The 27,574-nt window shown below is 40.3% G+C and overlaps 1 protein-coding gene across 5 annotated transcripts in view; it reads left to right on the top strand.

Annotated features, from left to right (window-relative positions):
• Positions 1–27,574, top strand: part of LOC102075142 (fatty acyl-CoA reductase 1) — a 131,319-nt gene that overhangs the window by 30,537 nt on the left and 73,208 nt on the right. The window lies entirely within an intron of this gene.

The raw sequence follows: 27,574 nt of genomic DNA, 5'->3' as shown, positions 1-27,574 counted from the left end.
CCTGGGGTTCTTCTTCATGCAGATCCAAAATGCCAGCATTCAAATCCACTGCTCTGCTTGGCTTGAGGTAAGCAGCAGGATGAGTTTGCTCCAAGCCTGTTGCTTTTGCTGGTGCTGTCTTTACCTTGTGCAAGGAGATTGCTGTTAGATGGAGATGTTAAAAAAAAGTGAGCTAAGGGGTCAGGTAAGGGCTCGTCCATGAGGGCACAGGTAAGGGCACGTACCTTAGTCTGGCAGCACAGCGGTATGGTGTGAGCTGAGAGCTTCAAAGGGACATCCAGAGTGTCAGCTGGCATGTGAATTAAAGGAGTAGAGTTAATTAATTGAGGAGCAGTGCTGTCTGGAGGGGATTTTAGCTCTCCTGGTGTTGGAAGCAGATTGATCACAGCTAGACCATGTTATCCTTACAGTCGTCTGCTGCTTCAGGGTGATTTCAGAATGCTTTTCCCTTGGTTGCTGGTTTGGATGCTACAGATGAAAGGATTTGGTAAACACATCTCTATCTGTTCTGCTTTGGTGAGTGTATCATATCTTTAGAGTACTGACAATATTGGGATTGCCTTCGGGCATTTTTGTTTTGTTGTGAAAAGAAGAGATTTTTTGGTGGTTGGTTTGTTGTTTTCTTACACTGGTGTTTTGGTTTATTATTAGTAAAAACAAAGGATCTTGTTTTAGTGTGTGACAGAGGAGCATTGTTTGAAGAGTGCTATTAAGAATGGTAGTTGCAGAATCACGTGTGCTTGTTGCATTTATTGTTTTGAAAACAAATATGCCCTTCCTCTCTAGCTGCAATCTGCTGATTCAGTTGAAGAAGCAAGGTCAGCTTTCATCTCTCTTTTTTCCTTTCTTCCTGTAATCTAGAAATATTTTAGAATATTCATTGTTGACTGCCAGAGAGCTTTGTGCTTTCCTTCTTAGCTCTGCAGTTACCCAGGACTTCTGGATGCTTTCCTGCTACTTCTGCTCCATACCCCACCACGTTTTGAGCTAAAACAGGTGAAAAAAGGCCTTATAGTTGGGAGAGAAGGTGGAAAGTTACAGATACACATTCGGAGGAGGCAGGGGTGCCAGCAGCAAGGGGACAGATTTTATTCATTTGTATTTGTGTGAAAGACTAAAACTGGCCAGTGACACGATGGTCAACACGATGGTCACTCCCATGTGGTGACTTGGGACGTGCCTTACCCTGCTCTGGAAGGGATCACAAGAGATTCATGGCAGATAGTAGCAGTAATTCAGTCACTTTTGGTGACATCAGATTTCTGAAGAGTGCAGCTGGTGCTCGGCAAAACAAGTGCTTCCTCTGACAGGAACAGTCAAAGATGTGCATGGAGGGAGGGCCCCTGGACGAAGTGGGGAGATGAGGGTGTTACCGTTCTCTTGTTCTCTTGGTGAAGAGAAGGGGGTAACACCTTCTGTGACACATAAGATGTCTTGGGCAACAAAGACTTCAAGTCATCTCCCAGTTAGATGACCATTGTAATTGAAAATAGGCAAATCCATGCCTTTTTTTTCCAGGCTGTTGTGACAAAACAAGGAGGTGTCTCTGATGGTGACAGGATGGTCAGGTTGCTTGGAGTTAGGGCCTGAACTCTCGCTTCTCTTGGAAGGAGCAATCCTTCACCAATGTCTGCATCAGAGCCAGGATTTTTTGGGTTTTGTGTCTTTTACCATCTGGGACTGGGAAAGAAAGCATTGCTAATATTTGCAGTTATAGTTGAGAATTGTCCACGAGTGGCTGTAAGATAAGAACTACTTTCCCTCATGGACTTCCTTGTCATTTGCAGCTTTGGTGGCAGGTGACAGATGGCAACGTAGCTGTTAGGGCAGCGAGATAGACGAGCAAATTTGGAAAGCTGCCCTGCCTGAACAGATATTCCTTCGCAAAAAAAGGTTTGGAAAGCTCCTCTGAATGGAGAGTATATCAGATCACCATTTTAATAGTTCTGACTTTTATGTCAGAGAAATCAATATATTTTGAGAATGGAAAACTTCATAAAGTTACTTTTACTGTTCTAATTTAAATCAATGAGAAATACAAAAAGCACCCAGCTATGAAATAATTAAAAGTGATAGGCAATTCACAGGTTTTTATCCTAATTCTATCCCTTTCTAGACACAGCAAGAAGATTATTTTAATGAAGTAATGAGTATTTTACTTTGTAGTGATGTTTGGAGTAGAAAAGTTCAATGAAAAATTGAGACTATATGCCCAGATGATATTGAAATGGTAAATACTTCACTATTATGAAACAAGTAAATTTTTAACCTTTCCAACATTTGAAGTATTTCTTTAAAAGCTGACTTTTTTTTGTATGTCTGAAAGTAGTTGTAAAAGCAATACCTCACTGACTTAAACATGCTGCTTTCACCCAAACCTTTGCAGTGAATTCTGACTCCAGCTCTCATCCCGTGAGTCCCACGAGTGTCTGCGTGTGGATGTAACCTCTGCTCATGTCTGTGTGTATTGCTGTCTTTGAATGTGCTTCCTAAACGCCTGGCCTGTGGAGGAACTCCTTTGTTTTCTTAGGAATTACAATAGAACTTTGTAATTTCTGTTGTTGCCTTTGGTAAATTCGAAGCTTGAGAGCAGAGGAGCAAGGTCCAATGGGTTTATTTAAGGATTAAATATTTACATTGTATCAGGATTTTCAAAGAGCTCCCTACTTAACTGTTCTCATATAAAACCATAAACGAGCCGGACCTTAAAGCAAAAATGTTTCCTTAACAGTGCCGAAAGATTAAAACCAGTATTTCTCGTATATACTTGGTGACAGAGAAGAAGCTTGGTTTCTCAGTGCAAGTGAAGACAGTCTGAGATTTGTACAGGTTCTGCCAGCGGTTATCCAGCAAATTCTGTTTCTAACTAGATGCCTTTCTGACTTGTGAATTAGAAGAAATGTAAGTCTAGACTTGGATTAGTTGGACTGATTGAATCAGCAGTGTTCCTAGACCTTCCTGTAGCTTAGCTCTTGGAGGAGTTTAGTGCTTCCAGAGCAGCTTCACTGCCAGTAAATGTCAGACTTCTAAAATCTAATTAATCTAGTTTTCAGGTGAATGCTATTAACCACTTGCTTCCTGTCTGTTAAGTGTTTCCCCAGCATGTGTCTTGTGTTCCTCACTCTTCCATGCTTCCTGCCCCACTCCTGGACTTAATGCAGTATCAGTGCTTAATTCTGCACAGCAAGCTTTCCTTCCAACACTCAGCCAGATTCACCCCATTGTCCATCACTGAAGAGAGAGGCAGCCTAAGAACAGATTTGATGCTGAGTGAGGGATTTGAAGGAAACATCACTCTGATGTCAGTATGCTTTAATATTATTTTGAAGATACACCGATTTTTAATTTGCCACTCTTAAATTAGATGCAGTCTGTTGGTGTACAAGCTGTCTGGGAGTACCAAGAGCCTCTTTGGGTAGGAGGAGCTGCAGGTAAGGCTTTTTGTAAGATGGCTTGAAGTGTAATTCTGTCTGTGGCATGTTAACCAGAATAGGTGAGGAAATCCTGTTTCAGATGATGATGAAGTGTAGGTTTCACTTCAACAGTGATTTCTGTTGTTACCTGTCTAAATTAACTGGGATTTTGGGGAAAGAATGGACAAACCAGTTCACACAGTATGCAGCTGCGCTGGCAATTTTGGCTCTTTCAGTTTTGGATTTGGAAGAAGGAAGTTATTTGAGTCTCAGCCTCTATAGGTACAGAATTGTCATAACTAATAGTGGAAAGTCATGAGTCATGCTATCACCCTGTTCTGTTTTCCTGCCTCCAGAGTGATCTAACATGCTTAGAAGCTGGATGTTTAATGATATCCTTTGAGGTTATTAACTTTGGAGGACAGGGTCTTTAACTGGTTATACTGGTACAGTTAGAAAATCTGTATTTCAAGTGCACAGAAAATACCTTTTCTTTTCTGAAGACTCTTCAGAGGTCAGTGCCTTTACTTGTCCTCCCTTGACTCACAAGCTGCTTTTAGTCCTCAGCAAACTCTGGCTGAACTCATAGTCACCCTCTCCTTTACTCTCCTCTTGCCACGTGACCTTCTGCACACTCTGTTCATTCCAGCTCCCTGGAGGACACAGCTGATGTGTTAAACTGCTCCATCTGCTTCTCACTTCAGATTTGTTCCTCCTTCAGTTTTCTCTGGAATCCCTCCTTAGAACCTTAGAATAGTAAAATATCTAGAGTTAGAAGGGACCCACAAAGACCATCCAGTCACACTCCTGGCTCTGCACAGACACCCCAAGAATCCCATCCTGTGCCTGAGAGTGTCGTCCAAACGCTTCTGGAGCTCTGGTAGCCTTGGGGCTGTCACCATTCCCTGAGGAGCCTCCCCACCACCCTCTGGGGGAAGAAACTTCTCCTGATATCCAGCCTAAACCTCCCTGTGACAGCTGCAGCCTGCAGGATGCAGTCTGATTCTGTCAATTGCCATAACAACTTCACTCAGCAATTACTCAGCATCTTCAGTGACTCCCAACAGCTGTTTTCAGTTTCTTTATTTGAGCAGCTAAGAACAAGGTTTTTCTCATAACTGGGCAACAGCTAAAATTGTTTTGCATACAGTTTGTTAGAAGTTTCTTGTTTTACAGTGTTCCTATTACGTCAGAGGGAATGCACCCAAATCCAGGTGCATCCACATTCCAGCCTGAATTACTAGTCACTGAATGAACCCTATAGAAGAATGAAATCCACCAGAGCAGATCTTTTCTGCTCCTTTTTTCCCCAATGTGATTTCTGTCTCCTTTGATCAAGCACCTTACTGTTTTGTTAGACTCAGAAATCTAAATTAAATATAGCACTATTTCTCCACCTTACAATGATGCAGTGAGTTGGAAACTGCTATGTATGGCTTAGATTAGAAAAGAATAATATGGCAGAGAAGTTACTAAAAATCATAAAGCTGTTTTTGGATTTGACTTTGTGGAAGGTTGTCCAGAAGGAATGCAATGCAATGTAGTCCAGTTGTTATCGGGTCTAGTCTACCAGAAGTCATTCTTGAACCAAAAGCCCTATCATGAAGTTAAATAAATTATTACAGTGCATATTGGAATAAATACTACCAGCTGTCCTGCACCTTTAACAGTTCTGAAAGTAGATGGACATACCTTCCTTTATTCATTAACTTTTATGTGAGAAAGTCAGAGGGTGAAAGTCAAAAGCTGCAGGGTGATATGAAATAGCTCACTTAGCAGCAATCTATCATAGCTATTCAGGCAGTTATATTATGGTACCATTTCTCTGCAGTCTTCTACAGAGAATCCAAGAATTCTAAGTTTTAGCCATGCAGGTTTCCCACTTTACAGGCCTTTTAAATGTTACATCTTTTCTGGTTTGACTTAATGAAGAAAAGTAGAAAAGGCTGGGTCAGGTGGATGACCCAGGAAGCAGCATTACATTGAAAGTCCTTTACAGCTGCTTCTGAGAGTGCTCTAGGGAAGCAGCAGATCCTCTATATTTCTTTTAAAAATGAATTTCAGAGCTAAGGGAAAAAGCACTCAAGGAAGAAGGAAAGAGATCTGCAGAAAAGGAGCAGCACAAGCATCATGGAAAGACAGAGAGTGATGAAGACAAGTAATAAATATTTCACAAAACAAAGACAAAATTTATTTATATTTTGGTGATCAGGAAAATATTTTCCCTTAAAGAACTTCTCAAGACATCCTCTCAAAAAACAACTTACTGACCAATACCTTCTTCCTTTTGTTTTGATCACACACCAGAACATCCTCAATTAAACATTTTCTTTTATTTATATGATATCTGAAACACTCTTTCCTCTCTAATAATTTCTCTGCTCTAGGTGCTGATTTATTTCTTACTCTTTTAGTCTTTTCACTTTTTGGCCCTTTTTGGGGCTACTGTCAGTAACAGTGAAGTGGTAGTACGTAGTTACTCTGGTCTTGCATCTAAGACCTCAACGTTAAGGGCCAAATACTTCTTGCTTCTCATGTTTTCAGTGGACAGAAAGAGGGGTGTCCAGCAAGGAGAGTCAGAGTGTCTTTCCGTTGTTTTTTTGTCTTTTTTTTTTTTTTTAATTTGGGCTGTCCGCATTTCTGACTTTGAATGACAGCAGCAGCCAGCAGGCAGAGCACTTGGCTGTGCATGGAACAGAGCCGCTGTTTGTCCCAGCTTCCCACAGAAACCTTCATGGAAGTATCACTGGAAAAATCATAATAGTAAGATTATGTTTGGGGTTTTCATTCTGATAAAAGAACATTTCAGAAAGGTGTACAAATCTGCTCCCAGGGTAAAAGGAGTTGAATAAGCCAGCTTACAGGCTGTGGCTTCCAGAAAGCAGAGATAAAGCCTTTTTTTGTGAGTCAGTCTTCCTGCTTGGACACTCCCTGGTTTTAGTCATTCAGGAGCTATTTGGAGGCTTTCCCAATGTGGGAAAGATAAAAATATTTGGTTTTGGTTGTCATTAAGCAGACAGCGTTCCCTCAATGAAAAGAAATTGTTTCCTGGGGAGCAGGTTGAGGCAGGAGACGTGAGACATCTCAGGAAAGCCTTTCTGGCCAAAATAATTATTGGGCTCCATGGTAATCTATTGTTCAAAACCACAAATTGTTATACTCAGAATCCAGGTGTTTGATTAGTATACACACACAAAAAAAAACCCCAAAAAACTATAGCAAAGTTGCATAACTCTGTGAAACTCAGTGGTTTTTAAAATATTTTTATTTATTTCTGAAGAGAGTTCTTTATTTAGCTTGGGAAAATTAGCTACATGGAAAAATTATCTGTATTTATGTCTGTCTATAATGTCTAAGTTGTTTTTGCCTAAGCTACAGGATTGTTTGTATTGAGTTTTTTTTTTTTCTGTCATCTTCATTAGTGCTAATGGCTATTTTTAAGGCCTGTATTTGGAAATTTTTGCCAGAGGCCAGCATACCATTTACGGCAAGCAAAACTGAATGCCAGCCCAGAAAAGTAACTAAACCTCAGCTCTTCTCTCCCCTTTTATGTGTTTTTCTTCTTCCTTGTTTTTTTTGAAGAAAAAAGTGCTATAAAATGCGGTTACAATCGGATAATACGGAACACAGAATTGCAGAAATACAGAATTGTTCATCTTCTACCTCTGGAAGTTTCTTTTTCCTTGCCCATCCTGAAGATGGTCTTGACATACGCCTTTTATTGTCCTTGGGTCTGCTCTCAGTCTCCATGGCATTCCTAAAATACCAGGTTGTTTACTTCCAATGACATCAACAAATTCATTCAGGTCCCTTGGATGCTTCACAACCAGTGCAATCTTCCTGTACAGGGTAACACTTTTCTCTATCAGATGGGTCTCTATGAGACACATACACCTGAGAAGTCTAGAGTGCAGACTTACAAATTTATATTTTCTACACAGATGTAGCAGAAATTAAGATAATTTCCTCTACTAAAGTTACAATTTCTATCCAAATACCTGTGAATGGACATCAGGAGTTAGGTAATTTAGCAGCAAAAAAAAGCCTAACTGATGGAACCCTGATTTTCTCACATCCCATGCATCAGTGTTTGGCATTTTTTGCATATAATGGCTTACTCCCTTCTAAGTGGACAAAACCAGCTGTTACTTCATCAGATTTTTTTCAAAGGTTTAATTATACTGGAGTATAGGATGTGATTTGCCGCAGTGCATAAACAAAGGGATGGAGAAGGCAAAATGGAGAAAAAACAAAATAGTCATAATTAGAAAAAAAATACCTATTTCAAGTACTTTTACATACTGTATAAAAATATACCATTTAAAATGTCGTATTTTAAATATAGAGATTTCCACGTGGAGTTGATCTAAAGCAGCTTGAAAAATGGAGAGCCTCATTTGACCTTCAAATTGCAGGAAACCAGAAGTGGTTTTAAAAAGCTTGTGAGGGTTTGCTTGGTTGGGTTTGTTTTTTTTTACTTCCAAGGTAAAGACTTCTACCTTAATCTCTTTGAAGTTCTGACTACTTTTCCTTCTGTGATTGTGCAGTGCCAGAAGAGTGCAGTGCCTGGAGCATGTCCTGCCCTAAGATTCTCCTGCCTGTGTAGCTGGTGATGTCCCACTCTGACAGAATGGGTTTTATGAGCAGCCTAAGACAATTTTTACTTTCTACACAGGCAGTCCAAAGGAATTAAGGATTCACAGAAGGTAATAAAATAAAGTCCACATTTGTGGCATGATGGCGAGAAGCAGGGAGGGCTGAGAAAAAAGCAGATGCTGCTCTGTGGTGAGTCAGGAGAAGCCCCCAAGCTGCTGAAATACGAAATGGAGATGAACCCAATATAGTTTCATGTGTTTAGGAAGGCATTGTGATGCTTCCCTGTGAGGGAGGACTGTAATTCTGTGCCTCATCTTGCTTTGATAAAGTCAGCAAATCTGTGAGAATTTTTAAAGAACACCTTGAACAGAAAGATTTGACTGGGAAAGACAAATGAGAAGCAGTTTAATAGTAGAAGACATAGCAAACTCTGATTGAGAAGAAATGAGGAGGAGGAATAACCAGAGCAGATTTAAAACTTGGTGTTTCCTTCCCTCAGGGAATTCTCCCTAACTTCAGCATTTATCTTTATGTTGGGTAGGGATAAAAAAAAATAATTCTAATTTCTGTGCTGGAAATGGAGGGTTATGACAAATCTTGTTTTTCAAAAGGATGGTGGGGTTTTTTTTTTAAGGACCAATTTTGACATTTTGTCTTCCCCCGCCACTTTGAATGAGTCCCGGGAATGGCAATTCGGAGATCTCTACATGGATTGCTGTTGAGCTAGGGTCACTGACCAAGCATTTTGCCCTCATGTGTGATACTGATGCACCTCCTGCTCTGCATTCGGAGAGCACTGGCAGAGTGGAGGAACAGCACATGCCAGGATTTTGCAAGACGGTGTCTCTGTTGGGAGATACAGGGTGTCAAGAAGCACAGCTGATTGTGATAATGGATTGTAGGTTGTGACAAAGGGGGAATGTTGTCATGTTGTGTGTAAAAAAAGGAGGAAGGCGATGTGTGGTCTCGAAGGAAAACTATGACATGTGCTGTTCTGTGTAGAAAAGGGAAAGTAAGATACATTGTTTCTGGAAGCTTATTGAGATGACAAGTAGGTTCTATAATGAGAGAGAAAAGCAGGACATTTATGCAAATCTTTATAAAGTTCATGTTTAATTCATCTTTGCCATGAAGATCTTCAGATCAGTAGGTGTGCTTTCACCCATTGGCTTTACAACAGCCATGAGCTGTTATTCTGCAACAAATACTTCTGTGAAAGGGGTATTTATTAATGTGAAATAGGATTTAGTTGGGATGCTCTTTATGTAATTTTTCAGGGAGAAAAGGCCTCCATAGGAGCTCACACAATTTTCTCTCTTCATTGAGAGTCTATAAAATACCTGCCCTAGTGGTCACAATAATGGGGGGAAAAAAAACACAGCTCATTTGAAGTGTCATGCTACAAAGATAGTCAAACTATTACTTGATTATTTTTTTGCCTGTGAGCTAAAGTGACTCCTGCAAGGGTAATGGAAGTTTTCAGTGGGTAGGGAATAATGAAGTGCAGGAAGCTCAGTGCTGGTCCCTCAATCCACAGCTGTGTTTGGGTGGTCCAGCATTCCAGCAGATCTCAGAAGCCTCTTTGGAGACAAAGGCCCTTTGCTGGGTTTTGGAATGAGGAGGTTCCCTGCACTGATGGCAGCAGAGAAGAGACACAGGGTAGAGAAGATCTTTCTTTTCAAGGGGTTTCATGCCCTTCTCTTCCACCTTCCTCCTGTCTTCTAGAAATAGCTGTCAAAGAAAAAGCTCACCTGGCCTATAGTGTGAACTTGTCTATTGATGTTGGAATTGTTTTTGTGTGTTTCATGGTGCATCATGATTACATTGTGTGCCCTGATTGCATGTGTCCTTAGAGCTGTTTGATTTCCTAATAACTAATGGCTTCTCTACTGCAAACCTCCCAGTACCTCCCTCATGGCAAAGAGAAAGGAGGGGCTAGGTGATCCCCACACTATGCAATAAATGTTCCCATGTTACCTGAGAGTTTGGGTAACTTTCTGGTCTAAACTAACTGCTTGCAGATAAAGCTTGGTGATAGCTGATTTTTTCAGGTGAGTTATGTTCCTAAATCCTTGTCCTGTAAGTGATAGTAGACCTCCTCTTCAGTGTTGGACTGGGATTTTCCCTTTTAAGTGATCCTTGGTCTTCACTTCTCCACTACCAGCTGTGACCTTCTCATAGAAGGGATGGATTTAGGCTGATGGTAGCTATTAGGGATTTCTTTTATTTCTTCTTGCTTTGTGGCCATAGAGTATCTGTTCCTACCATAAGTTTTCCAGTTCAGAAGATGAAACTGCAAGTTGGACTTAATGGTCTCTTCCATACCAAACAAAGTTGTGATTCTAGAAATAAGAGGAAAGAAAAGAAAGTATTTGAAGGAGAATTAACAGTGTATTGGCAAAACATCCATAAGGAGATGAAGAGATAGTTTGAAATTGTTTGAGCCGTCATGCAAATCCTGGGGAAAGTTGCTGTAACTGTTACAATTCTCAAATACTAACACTCAAGTACTTGCTGAAAAATGATGCATGAAAAAAGATGCATGGATGAAACACTGCTGGAAGGCCAGTGTTTCTCTGTAAGAAAGTTTTGGCAGTGATACAGGACCAGCGAATTCTTGCTCTTTCCTGTCCCTGCCTCTCATCCCACTGCTGCTTCACAACACCCTCAGCAGCGCTGACATACCTGTTTCCCGAGCCACATGATAAACCAGTCCAGTGTATTTGTTTAATTCACAACATGATCCCACAAGATTTCTTCCTGCACACGTAAAGGGACAAGAAAAACATGGCCTGAGTTGCTAAAGGTAAGAATTTCTAGAAAACCTTAAAGCTACTGCCAAACGTCTGTGTTTAAGCATAGTGCAGTTTGGGTGTCATAAAAGAGAACAGCAGAGGACTGGGATGAATTTCCCCTGTGAATACACTGCGTTGATTGTCTTAGGCTTGTTGTCAGACCTGAAGAGTATTGAAATTAAGGCTTATGAGTGTACACATTTAAAAAATTAATTGGCCCAGGCTCTGTCTTGGTGTTAAACTACAGGTAGTCTAAATCTGTAAGAATCAACCTGCTATAAGAAAATTTCTTCGGTAGTGTAAAGATGATCTAAGAATTTCCTTGTCACCTGTGGGCATCACTGCTTGGTATGGTGATTAGAGCTGCTTTTATGGAGTGTTTGGCCCCTGGCAAGCCTGATGTCCCACAGCCAGCTGGGAAGCTTGGCAGTGCAAAGGTGTCTATCTTGTACCCTTCCTTCAGTTCATAATTTGACTTCTAGGTCATAGGTAATAGTTTTCATCTTCTGTCACTGTTTCTAAGATTATCTACTTGTTCTGTGAAATACTTACATTAAGTTCTTTCTGTCCTAAACACTGTGACTTTCTAACCTGAATTTGAATGCTGAAGTTTACTGAAGGGCTTGAAAATCTACAAAAATGCCTGATTCAATTTGTAAGAAATGGATCATCCAGACTCCTTAGACTCAATCTCTTTATATTTTTGAAGCTGAGGTACACAAGTGTAGGAGTTGCTTGGGGTCGCAGGGTTGGGACGGACAGAGACGAGATCTCTTTGAAGCTAAGTTGTATAACTTGTAGTTTATTACAAAGGCCGTGGGTGAAGGGCTCTGTTGCGAGCTGCCAGCCGCAGCTTGGAGCAGGGCCGAGAGAAGAGAAACTTAAAGTGTAAGAGAGTTAACAGCAAAGGTTTAAGAGTAGAGAGCATGTAGAAAGGAGGGGGTGAAGAAGTGCAGAGGGAAGACAAAGAGACAAAGAAAGAAAATGGCACGAAGAAGAGCGCAAGAGCAAGAAGAGCGCAAGAGCGAGCAAAGAGATAAAGGAGAAGAGAGAGATAAGAGAGTGCGAAAAGAGAGAGCTAAAAGAGCGCGAAGCTCCCGTTACAATACAATAAATCATCTTCAGTGTGAATATTTAGATTCTCATTAACCAATCTACTACAGCATGCATGTCTTATAACATTTCTACACAACCTATAAGAATCACTACATTACTATACTATGTTTACGTGTTAAACTCTAAATCTTATTCTTTGAGCCCCATCTGCCAAGCTGCAAGGCCTGCTTGCAGAAGAAATTGTTTCTTCTAAGAGAGATTACATTCAACTAGTCACATCATTGTTTTTCAACAACTAAAGTATCTCAAAAGTTGCTTTCATTTCAATCTCGCTTATAGTTTCTATATTCTCAAAATCTTTTGCCAAGCAATCATATTTAAAAAGCTTTCTTGTTTCATCCACCCCAACATACAATATCACTCTATTCCATTTATTCTTCAGCCCCTCAGTTTGTATGTCTTGACAACAGCCATTTTACCCTGTGTTTCTGGGAGATTGGAGCTAGATTAAATAATTCCTGAGTAAGTATCATCTAAACAAGATTTTTTTTCCCAGCACTAATCACCTACCATCTCCTTCCTGTATCTATGCTTAAACTTCCTTCTGTCAAAAGGCTCACGCTGCATTTCCAGATGTTATTTTTTTCCCGTCTGGTCATTAAGGACTGTCTTGCAGGACATCTTTGCCATTCAGTTGTTAAAATCCAGGTTTCTTGGTGTGTGTTCAGTTGTGGCAAAAACTACGATGGATGTGGTGGCAATCTCCCTGGCTTCCAGTGCAAATTAAGGCCACCTTGGTGCACTGTTTACTGTAGCTTCAAACACCTTTCAGATAAAACAGGTATACTTGGGTTCTACTGTTTCTCTGACTGCCGCCTTTTTTCTGTTCTTATCCTGCTGGAAAGGGGTCAAGAAAGAGAATTGGCAACAATTTTAACAGAGGATCTCTGTATGCTGTGAGTATTCAGCCAGGAAAAATTTTCAGGAAGCCAAATAGGCATAGTTTCAGGCTGTTTTGTACTAGTAGGAAGGGGGAGGAGGAACTATGTTGTTCCTAAAATAGCATTTTGTGCTGCAGAGATTTCAAGAACTAAAATTTTGAGCAAAATGAAACGCCTCTCCTGCTTTCTTTTTTCTTTGTTCTTATGACAACATAGAAGTTGTTTTATGCTATTAAACTGTAGAAAAGATATTGTTGCTACCATGTACTAACACCTACTACTTTCCTAAGAGATGTAGTTGAGTGAGAGGCCTAATCTGTGTGCAGATTTTAGTTAATGTCACTGTATTGCACCGCTAATCCTGCCTTGAAGACTACTCTGTCAAGGTCAGTGTATTTTTTGGCTATTAATAAGAAACTTGTTCTTTCTTGTGGCAAGCCTAGGGGGGGTTACATGCTACTTTTTACATCCTTGCCTAACTGAGCTGTGTATTTTGGCAGCAACTTTCCAACCTGGCAATCTGTGTGTACCTCATGTCAGTCCTTCCTAATAAGACTCTTATCTGGACCTAAGATCAGCAGGAAGAAATCCAAGATGAGGGATAGCCAACAAATGTCACAAGGCTTGGAGAATGCAGACAATAATTCAGTTGGTGACACCAGCACGAGCCTTTTGGCTGCTGTTCAGAGAAGCAGGGATTTATAAAAGTTTAAGTTGCTACACCAGGTCACCTAATGTTTATTTTTACAGCATTTCTGGAGTTTGGGCTGAGGACCGACTGATCCTGTGATTGCAGATGCCCAGGGAGCCAAGAGACCTTGCTTAAGATGCAGATCTTTTGTATTTTGTTTGGCACAAATTAATTAAGAGAGGGAGGTGTGGCTTGTTCTGAATATCAAAGTTTAAAATACACAGAACAGAGAGGTTTAAAATAGAATATGTCTGCTTTGCACGTCTTCTTGTGATGGAGCTAGTGCTTCAGAACTAGTACTATTTGCTTGATATTTCTGTCTTCAGACTGTGGGCTTTGTCTCCAAGATCATGAGGTCATACAAAAGTTAAACAGAGCATAATTTCATGGAAAAATAAAAAATTACCTAGAAAAATTGAGTAGTGAAGTATTTTTTCTCAAATGATACGGATAAATTGTTCCCTTTAGATGGGTCCTAAGTACCTTCACTGTAACACAAAGTAATTTTCTGTCCCTGCGAGAATGGAAAGGGCTTAAAAAAGGGAATAATCAGGAGGTATATTTATTTTGGTACCTCTCTGTTGTCCATGAAGTTATGCTAATATACCAGCTTTGTGTGGTCCCATGAGTTTTCAGGGCATGCACATACTAGTCCCTCCAGAGGCACTACCACCGGATAGGCTGCAGGGATTGACATTGCATTGTTCCATGGGATTTGGCTTCCCGAGGCCTCTGAAGTCAGTACGCATACCTCATTTTCAAGTTAAAAATTATCTCAAAATTTAAACTGAGTCAACTTTACTAGGACCATGTGGGATTCTCTAGAAAGATTTATTTATTTTATTTATTCTTTATTTCATAGACCAGGCTAGGATGAGATTGAAGGGTGGGGAAGCCAGCAGCAAACTTTGTGGATATTTTTCTTTATCAGATAACTAAGATATTGTAAAATATATTAAAAAGTAATTAAAAAACTTTATTCCTAATAAGAACATGGAAATTTTGAATGTAGAGCTTCTTAAGGGTGAGAAGGAAGTTTGAGATTAAGGCAAACCTGTACACTACCTTGAATCCTGCACTGATTACAATAGGATTATGCAAGTACTTTAAACCTATTTCAGACTTTTCTCAGATGTTTAGAACCACATCATTGTTGATTTTCTTCTTTTGATTCCCTGCTTGAATTTCAGTGCACACGGAATGTATTAGCTGACATTGGTACAGTCTGACCATCCTTTTCTGATGCTGCACTTATGTTTTATTCAGTGCTGGTTTTTTTTGAACTTCTGTAAATGTGCATTGTCATCTCTCATCAGCTTGTCTTCTTAATATTGGAGAAGAAGAGGAGAAAAGAATTGGTCCCTTTATGTGCAAAAGGAGGAAAAAATTTTACTGTGCCAGTGTGTGCCAGGCAAGAGGCATTTACTGTGCCAGTGTGTGCCAGGCAAGAGACATTTTATTGTCTCTTCTATCTAGAGAAGCGTGTTTCAAAGGCTTCCAGTGCTGCGAAGCTCTCTGCTGCCTCATTATTCAGAGCTGCTGATGTGAAGAGGAAAACTGCCTTAATGCAGCTTTCACTAACTCCAGGGAATTCTCTTTAGTTTCTTCTTCCTGCTCTTTTCCCTTTATCTGAAGAGTAAATGTTTGTGTTTCTTAGAGAACTTAGGGCAGAAAAATCTGCAGGCTGTGTTGCCTGTTTTCCACAGAAACCAAGGAGATTTTAGAGGTATATTTTCGTTGCAGTTTGTGAGAAAATCTAATTTGGAAGGATATAATTATGGTCTTCTAGTTTGGCTTCTTCCACCTATAGTTATAATTTCCCTCCTGAATCCACAGTTTTGTCTTTTTGCTCTTGAGTAAGAGGAGTAATTGCATGGCAAAAAAACCCCCAAACTTGCAGCAAACCAGGACCCACCAAAAATCAAAACAACAACAACAAAATAGTTCTTAAAATTAACATATGTGGTCAATAATGATGAAATTGTATACTGTAACAACAACTTTGATGAAATCAATGTATCTTGCAGTATATGTGGTCTTTCTTGCTGTTGTGCTCTTTGGCTTGTGAAATGGATGTTGATTCTGATCCCTGTTGTAATGTCACCTAAACAATCTCAAGGAATTAAACATACCTTTCCAAAACACTAGGAAGATGTTTGTTTGGCTTTGCATAATTAATTCATCACCAGCCCCTTAAATGGCTGTGTTTCTGATAAAGGTAGTAATAAAATTCATGTTTACATTATTTCTCTGGGGTATTTGTAAAGTACCTGCTTACATTGTTTCTCTGGGGTATTTGAGACATCATTAGTTAAGGTGTATAAAACAGGAATTGCACAAATACAGTACTGCATTTAAAAAAGCATTTTTAGCAGCAGGAGAGAGGGATAAATGTTACTGTCTTACTGGTGAAAGATTTTATGAAAATGTTCTCAGTAGAATGAGTTCTGCATACTCCTAGCTGAGTTTCAAATAAGGGAAGAGCTGATGGTTAGAAAAAGAAGTGTTAAAACATTTATAATTGCAAGTAACACCATGGTTTCTGTGTTTTGTTGATACCTTCTTTAGAATCTGTCAAAAATTTTTAAAATCTGTCATAAAATATTGTGGCAGTGGCTGTCAGATGCTGAGAAATGAGAGGCTCTGAGTCCATTTCCTAGTGAACTATGTCTTGCTTGACCAAAGCCTGCTTTGATCAGGACCCGTGCTACCAGACTGTGTTGCCAGCTATCCACAGCAGGCCAGTTGGCAAATTCCATGAAAAAGGTGAATTTTCCAAAGCATGTGAAGAGACTCTTATAGGTGGTTTTTCATTTCATTCATCTATTGGTTTTGGTGTTGAGGAAATTATTTTCTGGAAGAACTCCTTTTACATACATCCATGTTGCAGATTGCCAGGATATCTCCCAGGAGTAGTTTGGCTTTGTGTGTTTAGAGATCTCAGAACTACCTGAAGTTTGAAGTGGGTGTGGGTAATTCTGGGTGTAGCACGGTGAGGAGATCTCTTGGATTGGCACTCCCAGTTCACTGTGAGGTGCCTCCTAGTAGAAGCTGAATGGAAAGTTCTTCCCAAACACCTTGACTCAGATACTAATCACAGAGTCCTACAAACTCTCCTCGTTGCTGGTTTCTTTCCTTTTTCCTTTTTCCTTTTTCCTTTTTCCTTTTTCCTTTTCCTCTTCCTCCTCTTCCTCCTCCTCCTCCTCCTTCTTCTTCTCTTTTTCAAAGGTACATTTCACAATCACAGCATCCAAGACATGTTCACCCTGTCCATGCTCAGTGGGTTTCCTTCAGTTTTCCACTTTGATCAAAGAGTGCTTTGCTCTGGAAATCCTAGCAGCTACCTTGGAGCTTTCCTTTAATACCTGACTTGCTTTGATATGGCCACTGAAGGTTCTGGCTTAGTTGGGATGCTTCTGTATTCCCTGTCAGAGTTTCCAGAGAAGAAGGTCTGCATGCTGTGCTTGAGAGCCCAATGAAAAACAAAACTGTTGGAGAATTTTGCTCAGACATGGCTTGAAGGAAAAAAGGCCATGAAAATATACAGCTGATGGAAAAGTAAAAGGCAGCTGTGAAGAGCAAATTCTCAAAGCCTGTTTCCCAGGCACGTTTCTGTAAACAGCAAGAGTTCTCAAGCCTGTCTTCAATAACAAGTGAATACCTTGTCCTTGGATAAAGTATGGGAAAGTAAAAGTAAGTTTTGAGAACCTTTCATATCAGGGTGAGAACACAAATCTTGGTTTCCATAACAAACCATAGGTATTGAAAACAAAAGGAGGGGTTGCTGTGTAATCTTTAACCTATGCTGAGCTCGGGTTTTGCAATATGTATGAGCTTAATTAACACTGTTATAAAAAGTGACGGATTGAATCAATAAATCAGAGCTTGATGCTGATCAATTAGGATGGGTTGTCTCCCTTCACTTCAATACAAAACTTGCAAACTCTTAGGATAATGTTTGCTGTTGAAAGGAGCTGAGGTGAAATCAGTAGTCTCGCTGGACATGTCATCTCTTAAGCTTTCATTCCCTGGCCCTGAACCATCCCACATCCTCAGGAGGAGCAGCAGGGATCATCTGTGCATGTAACTCTGCGGTTCTCTTGCTAGAAGTACTAGATCAAGGATTAAAGTGGTTGGGAGCGCATCCGGAGACAGACAGTGAGACAAAGCAGTGGGAAAAGTCTACTCAGAGTGGTGGGGTGTAGAGGCAGAAATATGATAAAGTGCCTTGTATCTCACTGGCTCATATCTTAAAAACTTGTACACTTACTAATTCTTCTACATTATACATATAAAGTCCAATTTTTTTGCTGCTGCCTTTTTCTTAGTCTCTCTCCAGAAACCCACAAGCCCCATACCGGTGTCTCCATTGCCCCTTCCCAACACTACAACTCTGAATCCTTGTAGGAGGAAGCAGCTTCCTAGATTCTCCTCACTGTGATTTTTTGCTTTTCCAAAGGAGGAATGAGGTGTTTGTCAGTCCATCATATCTGCACAGTGAGAGTCATTACAAAGCAATAACAAGGTTGGATCTGCCTCAGGTCTGCTACTGGAGCTGCCCTAGTCTCTGCACTTTGCGCTGCCTCGTTATTCCAGTGCCAGGGACTCCAACAGCAAATCTGTCAGTGTATTGTGGTTCTGATTCTAGTAGTGCCAGAAGCGTCTTCAACAAAACAGGAGATACAGGGAATTACTGGAGAGCTGGTCACACGTGCTGATTTCCCAGCTTGCTGTAGAACAAGCCAGCCAGCAGTGTGCAATATTACCAGTGTAAAATTCCCTATGGATTTCCTGGAATTAAATAGGCTATGGTCACACTTCTTCCCCATTCTTGAAGGGTTCAGTCCTGCTCTGGACAGAACAACTTTGCCAGGTGCCATCAAATCCTCAAAGGCTGAAAGATAGACAAATGTGGGGAAAACAAAAAAAATAAATGCTTTTTGTTTGTGTTTAGCCTAAGGTTTGAGTCAATGATGAGGGAAAAGGAAAAGCTGTGCTCTTTCCATTGATAATGTACTTTTTCAGGTCAATTAAAAGAAACCCAACATGCAGGTATGTTAAATCTTTGGGTTTGAAAGTATATGTCTATATATATGCTTTAGTATGAAATTAATAGTATAGGTTCTCACATTCATCTGGTCATCCTTTTAAGACTCTTCTTAGTGGGAAATATTTCAAGCATTTTTGTCTTTCAGCTCTAAGACAAGAGTAGGGTTCTAGACTGTACTTCTTAATGAAACCCCAATATAAAACTACTCAGACTGCTGAGCTTGACTTCCTATTGGAAATAAAAATAATTGCAGTTACTTAGTTAAGTTTAAATCTGTGTCTGAACACAGCAGATTTTTTCCATTCTGTTAGTTTGAGATCTGAGGTGTGAAATGTCATTTTAGCTTGCTGTTACAGGACTTCTTAGTGCAGTCACCTGCAGCTGTCTTGCTTTCTTTCAGCATGTATTATTCAGCCAATTATTGATTATTTTGCATTTGTTTTGAAGCTTAATACAAACAAAAAATACACATTTATAGTGATAGATCTGCACTGGAGTACAAAGCAACTTGCCTTTTCTATTTACATCTTCCACTGGACATAGCTGTGGTAAAAAAGTTGTAAAAATTGAAAGGTCATGTCTTAGATAATTGTTTTTAAATGCATGGTCATTAGGAGGGTCATAATTTTGGCCACATTCCTATACATTGTCCTCAGTTTCTTCTTTTGTTGGTTTCTGAAGGGACTTTTTTAGCTTTTCTTATGAAAGCATAGAAATTCCATTTCAGTTTATTTCATTAAGACTTTGGAGCATTGCGCTTGGATATTTACCTGACAGAAGTGCTGGATGGAGTGAATAGAAAAAGTCTTAAGAAAGCAGTCTCTCCATCATTCCATAACATGAATTTACTTACTAGATAATGATCAGTGATATTGGTTTACTTGTATCAGTATTGCTGTTGACTCTAAATCTTGAGTGAAGACTGTTCTTTATGTCATGACAGTGCATTTGTGAAGAACATGGTTGCTGTAATCACATAAGTATTTGCACTGTTGCTGTCAATCACCACTGCATTTCCATTTGTTACAGAAATTAGGCGTTTTTAGGCACCCAGTCCTTTTTGGAGCCATTATGGGATAGTTTTCCATGAGTGTTGGAATGTGGAAATTGCTGGGGAGGTAGCAATCCTGCAGCTGCTGTCCTTCAGAGCAGCTGTGCTAGTTGGACTTTTACAAAAATGGGGCTTGACAAAAAAAAACACCAAAACACCTCAGCCACTGGTCACCCTCAAATTGTATGGGTGTGTTCTTAAATTGGGTCAGCCACAGAATTGTTTAGGTTGAAAAAGACCTTAAAGATCACTGGAGAGAGAGACTGGAGGGTGTTGGTGGCTGCAGAGGTCCATGTGTCTCTGCAGTGTGCAAGTGGGCAGTGACCCCACCTGTGTGCTCGACTGAGCCCCCAGTGGGCAGCAGGGGAAGGGAAGGGGGATTCTGTCCCTCTGCCCTGCTCAGATGAGACTCCCCCTTGCAGAGCTGCCTCCAGCCCTGGGTCTAGCGAAGGACAGGGAGCTGCTGTAGCCAGTACAGAACTGGTACCAAGATGATCAGAGGGATAGAACAGCTCTGCTGTGAGGAAAGGCTGAGAGAATTGTGATGGTTCAGCCTTCTCTCTCAGGAGAAGAGAAGGCTCTGGAGAGACCTTAAAGCTGCTTTTCAGTGCATCAAGGGAGCCTATAAGAAGCCTGGAGGGGGACTTTTCATGTGGGTAGATAGTGACAAGGGGAAATGGCCTTAGGCTGACAGAGAGTAGGTTTAGATGGGATATTAGCAAGAAATTGTTCCTTATGAGGGTGGTTGAGGTCCTGGCACAGGTTGGCCAGAAAGGCTGTGGCTGCCCCATCCCTGGAAGTGTCCAAGGCCAGCTTGGATGGAGCTCTGAACAACCTGTGATAATGGAAAGTGTCCCTGCCCATGGCAGAGGGTTCGAATGATATAGTCTGTAAGTTCCCTTCCAACCCAAGCCATTCTGTGATTCTATGCTTCTAACACTGGCAAGTCCACCACTTAACTTTGTCCCCAGGTGCCACATCTACACATCTTTAAATACCTCCAGGGTTGGTGACTCTACCACTTCCCCGGAAAACCTATTGCAGTGCTTGATGATAATTTTGAAAGACGAAAAAGAAATCACAAATGTCATAAATGCTGGTGCCATTATTTTTGATGGGGGACAAAGACGAATAGTGGAAAAGGACAGAAAATCTTTGTTAATATGTTAGCTGCTGCATGCTAATAAGAAGTTATCAATGGAGATGTCTAAAATAAAATTAATTTGCCAGACAAGCCTGTTATCACACAGACTTAACTCCCGACCTCCCTGAGACCTCCCTTGTGCAGTACTGGGGTGCAGAGTGATTGATGTGCAGTGGGTATGGCAGGGGTTTTGATCTAGGGTTTTGGGACAGGACTGCTGGTTGTAGAGATCCTAGGAGAAACAGCAAGAAGAAAATGGCTGTGAAGTGTGAAGTGGGGAAATGATAAGGGAAAGGATTGCCTGCAGAAAAGCTCTGGTGTAGGACATCTGCCTTTAATTATGCTGAGGCAAAGGAAAACCCCCTTCTAGTTCTGATCTATGCTTTGATCCTGTAACCTGCTCAATGGCTTTGCAACAACTAGCTTTAAAAAAATAAAGGGGGGGGAGTGGGTAGATATTCTGGACTATGTGATGCAGAAAGGAGCCTGCAGAAGCTGTGCCTTTGAAGTCTCTGGTAGCTACTGTTCTTACCAGGTGGATAATTAAATAGGATTGAGGCAGAATACATTGATATTGGGGCTACTGAAAAATATTTGTTCTTTAAAATCTTACTTGACACGTGTAGGTATGTCCTCAACACCATTGCCTTGTCTCAGCTCTAAAATGTTTGCAGGCCTTTTTCCTTAATTTTGGAGAAAAAACATAGTGAGACTGAGTGAGACTAAACAGGTTTCACTAAAAAATCAGGAGGCTCCTCCTGCATTGTGTTCCATCAGTGGCCTTTCTGTTTTCTTCATTTTTTTCTCTATTTCTTCATGGTTGTCAAACACTTTGTACTACTTGGGAGGGTCAGAACAGAACATCTGTGAAGCTGTGTAGGTAATGCTTAAGCTGGAAGTTTCAGCTTTTGCCCACGTCTGTCCTGGTGGCAGGTCTTTGACCCAGCAGCCACAATTCCCAGAGGTTTCCCTGTCCGTCTGCCTGGCATGTAGCATTCAGCATTTTGCAGGATCCAGCTGTGCACGCTGCTTGTTGTCTCCAGCTCTTAATTATGCTGTCACATTTCTGTGTCTCTTTAGATTTAACTGCTGTAAATTGAAATGGATTGTGAAACTGGTGTGGTTTTTCAAGGCATGAAGGGTTTCTGGGAACAATGAGTTTCTCCTTGCATGTTGCTACTTGGGGATGCTGTTACGGATTTGGATTGCTACTGTTGGCAAACAAAAAATGATTTAAAATGTATTAGCTGGAGAAAAGTGATTTAATCTTCAGGCTTCTAACAACAACATTTATATTTGGTGTAAATTGCTTGAAGAAAAACCTCTTTTGCAAAGAGGATCATCATCAGGAGTTCAGTCTGGCTGTAAGTGTGCCCATCTTTGAATTGCAGGTTTTTATTTCTTTATGCTACATTAGCTTCTATAGTGCCTGCACAAAGGGTGGATTATGACCTTCCTTTTAATTCTGTAGCTAAATGAGAGGAGTTTTTTCTTTATTGTTGTTGTTAGGTTCCGTTAAATAACTGTGGAAATTCAACACACCAGAAGGAACTTTTAATTTTTCTGTAGAAAGGCCATTTTATCATCCTCTTTGCTTCATTTTTTGTCACCAGTAAAATCTCCTTGACTTCATAGGCTACACAAATCTTTCTATGCCTGAAAACCTTTGGAAATGCATTATGTAGCTTCAGTGCCTCCTTGCTGGTACTTTCTGCTTGTTTGTGTCAGCAACGCTGTTGTCTCAAATGGTGTGCAGTGTTGAACTACAGCCATTTTCTGCTGTGATTCGCTGTTGCTTCTTACTGAAAATGCAGGAAATATTTTAAATCCAAAGGCTCAAATCTAAGTTAATTCACGTTAATCCTTGTTGAAACATTGGTCATTGCACTGGAACTTCTCTGGTCGTGAGTTTGGCCCAGAAAATGAAATCAAAGGAGCAGAGTGACCTTCTGCTGTTACTGAGGAGCCAGGAGTTAAGTCAGTATGATGTAAAACAAGTCACTATTTCAGCTATTTCTAGCTTGCATGGTGTGTATTTATTTTATGATGATTAAACAAGCAATAGATGCTTTCAGGCAAAACACACGTATTGGAAATAATTACTTTTATGTATTATAATTACTTGCCTACTTTGGAGAGTCTCTGTAATACATCCTGGGACAAAATGTAGAGGAGAAAATAATTTTATGAAGATGTATTGTTCATAATCCCCACTGTTCAGTCCATTTAAAACTCATAAAATAATTAATAGACTGAGGAAGTAAATTGATGAGACAGAAATAGTCTGTGACCACTTTATATTGCTCCTTCTGACCTCAGCTATACAAATTCTCTGAAGCAACAGGAATTTTTCTTTCTTTGTGTGTTCCAGGTTGATCATAAATCTTCTAGAATCCTGATTAAAGGAAACTGTCTTATGTATGATTGGCTATTTTCACCCAAGATGAAAAATTTATTTTCAGAAAGTGGCCAAAAATTATTTCGTCTTAAAGGACTCTTGCTGACTGTAGCTTTTTTCCAAAACCTATTGCTTGTCATTAAGTGTAATTTTGGTTGAAGCCAGTTCATTACATTGAATATCATGTCTGAAAGACTCGTCTGAAGAAGCTGATCCTCTTCTTTATGGTAATTACATCCCCGCATAAAATTGTGCAAGAAAAAGCTCATCAAAACTAGCCTAAGTACAAGGAGATGTCAGAGAGACCATTTTTGAACCTGGATGTACATTTGTAGGCATATGGTCCTTTTTCTCTTGCACAAAACTAATATTTTTTAAATTTTATGCAGTTGAGTTGAAAAGAAAAAAATATCTCAACAGATAAGCTTCTGAAATGGCTGCTGTCCTGTTTGAACAGGGCAGTGATCCAAACCATGCTGAAATATTACCTCTTCCAGTCCATCTCCATTGCTCATCCTCCCTTTTGCTGTCCCTCCATGACCCCCTGCAGCCATGGGGCTACCATGGGCAGTGGCAGAATTCAGTGAGGTTCAGGTCCACATTTCCCTTCCCACCCTTCTGGGTCTGGTAGCAGCTGACTGCATCACACCATTGCAATCTGGATGCAGATTTGGCATCAACAAAATACATGACAGATAAGAACGTAGAGCAGTTGTTTTATTAAATCAGCTCAGTTGTGCCTGCTCTTGGTGGGGAAGTTCTCCTGTGCTATTCAGCTGAGAATATGAGGGTTGTCTTTTGCAGGAGGGAGCTATTAGGTTGATAGGATTAGGATTCTCACCTTTCCTTTTGCTTGTCCTTTGGCACAAGATCGTGGCTTTGTTTGTAACAAAGCACTGTAGCTCGTCCTTTCTGTTTGATCCGGAGGAGACTGTGAGAGGCAGCAGTACCCTCAGAACAGCTTGTGTACTTCTGTCTGCAGAGGTGCTCAGTGGGATTCCCACAGTGGCTTGTGGGTTTTTCCTGCTCTGGAGATGAGTCAGCATCAGAGAGATTTGTGCTGCTGCAAAGATGCTGCGCTCAGTAATTCGGGTGGCATCAGAGATTACTTTCCTGCTCCAATTAGTGCCTAAAGTGTCTGAGTTGCCTTTATATACTTACTTGAACTAGACTTCAGGAAGCTCTTGCATGAGCTTTCCTCCACAGTTCAGTGCCTTTCTCACCTCCAGATTTGGAAGAGCCAGGAACCTCAGCCTATGAAATAGTCTTTATCCTTCTTTACCTCACTAAGGGTCGTGTCTCTGCAACTTCTGACCATAGTTCAAGAAGTTCTACCAGTAACTTAATGCCTTGTGGTTTAATTGACTGGAACATCATCAGTACTCAGTATTGGCTATTTATTCCCTAAGATGAAAGGCCAAGTATAACCTTCTGTGCAAAACAATTTGAGTGTAAAATGCCAAAAAGGCATGCATGTAGTTCTCCCTGGTTTGAAGTAGACCTCCAAAGGGTCAGGTTAGCAGGCATTGCTTGGGTCACGCCCTTTGACTTCAGAAATCCTCTGGTTCCTTAAAATCTTCATATATTTTTCAGTACTTTCTTTGCAAAGGCCAAGCAACATCAATAAAAGCAGAAAACACTCAATCACACTCATAAAAATATTAAAAAATGCAAAATAGTTGTACAAAATAAAAAATTGAAGATTAAGTTGAAAGGAAAATATCTTAGCAATCCTGAATATAAACTAGAATCTGCCTTTTAACCTGGAATGTAATAAAAGCCTCTTTAAATTTGCTTGACCAGTGGAGATTCAGGGATCTGTCTGAACATACCAAATTGCAGCATTCTAGCTTCTGTGTCATGATCTTAAAACATGAATTTGTTTGTGTGCATTAGAAAAATCCACATATTTTCTTTCCTGATAATTAATATGCATCAGATGGGTACAAGATTTTCATAATTTCTTCTGAAGCTCACTTAGGTAATAGAAAAATAAATGTACTGCAAAGAAACATGAATCTGCTCCCATAACAGGCAAACACCATCTCATTCTTCATGGCTTTTTATTATGGATGAGGCTGAGTAACTGGATCCAGCTCTGAAATTTGCCCTACTAACTCTAGGCTGCCTAACTTGGACTGCTTTATTATGGAAAATAGAAAGGATGGGATTTTTCTTCCCTTTTCTTTTAACCCTAGGAGGATATGCCAGTAATCAAAGTTTGTTGATTTGAAAGTTTGTTTTTTCAGTGGCTATGTTTGGTACTTCCATTTTCATCATACAAGAATGGCTTGGGAGATTAAATTTTTGGGTTTTTTGGACTCAGACACTCAAAATGGTCTCAGACTAGATGGAGAAGAACGGTCAGTTATGTGCATGTAGTCCTTGTCAGAATTGCTTAGTGAAACATGGCTGCACGGTTAATTACAGGGACATTTCAAAGTAGTGTGATTTATTTACTTTACTATTCTAGCAGGCATTGAACATCTGGCCACAACAAATGAAGCCTTTTTTAGATAACGGAAGCAGGGAATCCAAATGAAACAACATAATAAATTGATGTCTGCACGTGGAAGCCTTTCACAGTTATTTTGTGCAGTAGTCTACAACTCTTAAGGCAAAGCAGCAGTACTTAGTGATGCAGGTTGGAAATGCTCTCTACTTCTGAAGTGTGGGAAGGAGAGTAATTCCTCTGGTAATCTCCAAGTCTGTGGTGTTAAGTACTCTGTAATTGTACCATTGTTTGTGCAGATATGATCCTCTGGATATAAATTCAAAGCAAGTATCCATCCAGTGGCTGCAAGTGGTCCTTTTATTTTATCTTTTTGTTTCCTGTTGTTCACTGGGGTTGGTATGGCCTCTAGTGACTAAGGACTTCTCTCCTTGATTTTTCTACATTGGAGGACATGTGTCGTGCCAGGTTTCTGAGGTCTGTTGCCTTCATCTGGCTAAACTACAACCTTCTTTTGGCCGTACACACTTTTCACATGCTCCCTGGCTCTGCAAGTTCCTGTCTTCCAGTATGAGTCAGTTTTTCTGAATTGGAATGAGACATGACATTTTGTTATAAATAAGTTAATTATCCAGTAGTTTTAAGCTGTTGATTTAACTTCCCAAGTGGCCAGCTCTTTAATAAGAACAGGTTTTTAATAGGCCTAGATGAGCCTTCTGTAGTCATCTAAGTTACAATCTTGACCGCATCTGAAAGTAGGCTAATAACCAAATTCACTGAGCCAGAATACCCACAGCTATTAGTTTGTAAAATAGTGTCCCTGAGAGGTTATTCTGCTTGACCCACTTTCTAAACTGGATTCTACACCTGATGTTTTGTCATAGATAAAGAAATTTGGGGATTTTCATTTGTTCGATGCTGAGTGCTGTGGTCCCAGGCAGCACTGGAAAAGAAAAGTAGTATTTTGTTAGGCTTGACTCCCTAGTTTGTGTCTCTGAAGTTTCTGCTGGAGGAGTTTTTCTGGGATACTTGAAGATCACTGTTCTGGTTCTTGAATACGTGATTGGCAGCATTCTACAATTCTTGTTTCTTTTTGTTTCAAATTCAGTAGGCTTTTTCAAAACATTTACTGGTATTTTTCATGAGCCCTTTCCTCCTTGTGTGTTTTGTGCTTGCTGTGGTCTGCCCCACTTCAAAGATGGTTGTTTTGCTTCTGTTAGGCTAAAAGGGGAAGAAGGGCTTTTCTAAGAGGATTCAGTCCAGCTTTGTTTGCATTTAATCAACTTAAAGAGTTTGAATCTGGGTGGCTGGGAACATTCAGGCCTGAAACTATTGCATCTAATTAAAATATTTAACTGGGACACATCATGTGAGAACCTAGTCCATGTCAGTGAATCTCCAAAGGGAAGCCTATCATGTCTACATTCCTTAGAGTGAACTGGGATGAAAACAGCTTGTGAAGGGTTGTAACCTGCGCATGGTATTGCAGTTGTGCAGAGCAGTGTCACTGCACTGTCTTTTGTGAAGAAGGGCTTTCTTCATGGTGTTATACCAAGCCAAGGCAGCAGGAAAAGTCTGAGCATGTTGATGAGTGATGGCTGACAAGGAACACCGTAGGCACAGTGGAATTGAAGTGGAAAACACAGCAGGGTTTTTGAGGAAATTTCTTTCTCCTTTGTCTTGTAGGAATAGCTGCATATCTTCATGGCTGCCACTTCTCAGTAGCAGATAAACAGTCTTCAGCACTGCAGTGAGCATCTCCTGCTGGGAGCCTTGGACAGCACGAGCTGTGTTTGACCTCTGTGTGCAGCTGTGGTGTCACTTAGTTGATAAGGCTGAGCTTGATTTTTTTAAGCTTCTCAGATTTTTGTAGCTTATTTTCATAATAAAGCCTTTTTTAAAAAAATAATTTTTAAAATTGCCGTTGACTGAACCAATTTGAGTTTACCTAGGTGACTAAAAAGGTTATCCCAAAAGCCTTTAAAGC

This window comes from Zonotrichia albicollis, chromosome 4 (assembly GCF_047830755.1).
Source record: "Zonotrichia albicollis isolate bZonAlb1 chromosome 4, bZonAlb1.hap1, whole genome shotgun sequence".
Lineage (NCBI taxonomy): Eukaryota > Metazoa > Chordata > Aves > Passeriformes > Passerellidae > Zonotrichia > Zonotrichia albicollis.
This window is presented reverse-complemented; position numbering and strand designations above follow the sequence as displayed.